The 2,500-nt window shown below is 57.2% G+C and overlaps 1 non-coding gene across 1 annotated transcript in view; it reads left to right on the top strand.

Moving 5' to 3' along the window:
• The first annotated feature begins 2,230 nt into the window (after window positions 1-2,230).
• The window catches only part of LOC124728966, a 1,909-nt gene continuing 1,639 nt past the window's right edge, over window positions 2,231-2,500 (top strand). The window contains exon 1 of the ribosomal RNA XR_007007512.1: window positions 2,231-2,500. This exon is cut by the window's right edge and continues 1,639 nt beyond it. This is a non-coding gene — a ribosomal RNA (small subunit ribosomal RNA).

Genomic DNA, 2,500 nt, shown 5'->3' with positions numbered 1-2,500 from the left:
AACCTAACCCATGTTGTGCCTTAACCTAACCCATGTTGTGCCTTAACCTAACCCATGTTGTGCCTTAACCTAACCCATGTTGTGCCTTAACCTAACCCACGTTGTGCCTTAACCTAACCCACGTTGTGCCTTAACCTAACCCACGTTGTGCCTTAACCTAACCCATGTTGTGCCTTAACCTAACCCATGTTGTGCCTTAACCTAACCCATGTTGTGCCTTAACCTAACCCATGTTGTGCCTTAACCTAACCCACGTTGTGCCTTAACCTAACCCACGTTGTGCCTTAACCTAACCCACGTTGTGCCTTAACCTAACCCACGTTGTGCCTTAACCTAACCCACGTTGTGCCTTAACCTAACCCACGTTGTCCCCTAAAGTAACCCACGTTGTCCCCTAACGTAACCCACGTTGTCCCCTAACGTAACCCATGTTGTCGCCTAAACCTGCTCTGTAATTGTTATACGACTCGTTCAATTAGTGTAGTGTTGCCCACCCGCAACCCTCGCAATATAGTTCGCTACTCGCACTGCCCGCTCCCCTGTGTATCGCTTCATGTTAAACACCTTGCAAGTCTTGCTGACTTTCCACATGCTCCTGCTGTACACTGTAATGTGGATGGCAGCAGGACGTACATGCCGCCCCTCCCCACGTCCCCACCTTGCCCCCCTGCCTTCGCAAGCTGGTTGGTGAGAAGTTTGCATGTTCAATGCCCTTCGCATGCGACGTACTCAGGCTACGTTGTGGTGCGGCCTGTGTCAACCGTCCGCTAATGTCGTACGCGTAAACCACAATCTGTACTGCACATTCGTCCTTATGTACCGAATGATACATCGTGGCACATGTGTGACCGTACAACGACTGCGCCCAAAAACGGCGGACCATACAGTGCAAATATTGTGCACGCAGCTACGTGTCGTCTCCCTATGAGAGCTGGATTGCAGTGTGGTACGCCATAGAGACGTGTGGGAGGAACGGACGCCGTGGATGGCGATCAGCATGAGCTGTCTGTTGATGTATTCGGACCTAGTCGTCTCTCCTCACACACCGTGATGGCATGGTGCACCGCGTTCCATATCTGCGACATGCTACAGAGGCCGGTTGACAGTCGTTCGAGCAATGGACATCGCATACGTACGGGGGCCACCTTCCACGTATTGTCTAGGCGTGCACATTTTGTTGCGTGTATGTGGGCAGACGTAGTGTGGCGTGACACCTGACACAGGCATGCAATAATCGTTGAAGTTGCAAATGGCGATGGACGCCTGCGTTTTCTGGTGAAGTTACGCAAATGAACAAATGGTAACCTGTTGTGGTGCGGTTGTTCTCGCTAGGGGTGAATCGGTGATGGCGACGATAGGTTGAGGTACGAACCGGTTGTTCCAGCGATACCCACCATGCCGACGAAACTGAACGGCATCTGGGTGTGAAGCGATACGCGGCGGTGGCTGGGTGGGACCGTCCCCGGCCGGTGAGGGGGCGCCTCCCGGCGTGCTGGCCGCGCGGTGCGTGGGCGCACGCGCTACAGCCGGCTGGTGGGGGCGGCCAGTGGCAGGCGCGCCGGCCGACGGACGCGGCAGGCGTCGCAGCTGCGCGCCGGCGCACCCTGCGCGCGGCGCCGTGCGGCCAAAGTAGGTCCTCGCGGGCCCGGTGCGAAGCGCGGTGGACATCTTCAGTGTGCTGGTCCGATTGAGGACTGTGTGCGTTGAGGATGCGCCGCCGCCCGGCGCTCGGCGCCGCGACGCCGTCTGCTGCTCGGTCGCCCCAGCGGTTCTCGCTGGTGGTTTGTATCGCAGCTGTGCGGATGTGTTGGCGCGTGCGCTGTGCTGGGAGAGTTCGCTTCGGCACCCAAGTGGGGCTTTTGTCCTTCTGTGGCGCTGGCGTTGGAGCTGCCGGTCACCGTAGGTGGCGCGTGTTGTCTCCCGCCGGCAATGCCACGACAGCACGCTCCCGGGCCTCTGTCGGCAGCGGCAAGCTCAGTTGGGAGCACGGGTGGTCGCACCGAAAGCGTCTACTCGCCTAACTCCGGGCGATTGCGCCTCTCTCGAACCCGACCAAGTACTTGGGACGGCGCTGCGCGCCGCCGGGACCTGAGAGGGTTTCGAGGTGTATTGTGCAGGGGAGCTCAGCCTCCTCCTGTTTGCAGAATGATTGAGCGGACGCTTGCGTGTTCGCGCGGGCCCCCGGGACACACTCCCGGGCGGCCGGCTGCTCAGCTCTAGTTGACGCAGCTCCCTGGTTGATCCTGCCAGTAGTCATATGCTTGTCTCAAAGATTAAGCCATGCATGTCTCAGTACAAGCCGCATTAAGGTGAAACCGCGAATGGCTCATTAAATCAGTTATGGTTCCTTAGATCGTACCCACGTTACTTGGATAACTGTGGTAATTCTAGAGCTAATACATGCAAACAGAGTCCCGACCAGAGATGGAAGGGACGCTTTTATTAGATCAAAACCAATCGGTCGGCTCGTCCGGTCCGTTTGCCTTGGTGACTCTGAATA

Source organism: Schistocerca piceifrons, unplaced genomic scaffold (genome assembly GCF_021461385.2).
Source record: "Schistocerca piceifrons isolate TAMUIC-IGC-003096 unplaced genomic scaffold, iqSchPice1.1 HiC_scaffold_1183, whole genome shotgun sequence".
NCBI classification, from domain to species: Eukaryota; Metazoa; Arthropoda; class Insecta; order Orthoptera; family Acrididae; genus Schistocerca; species Schistocerca piceifrons.
Note: the sequence above shows the minus strand (reverse complement) of the source record. Positions and strands in the feature narration are given on the sequence as shown.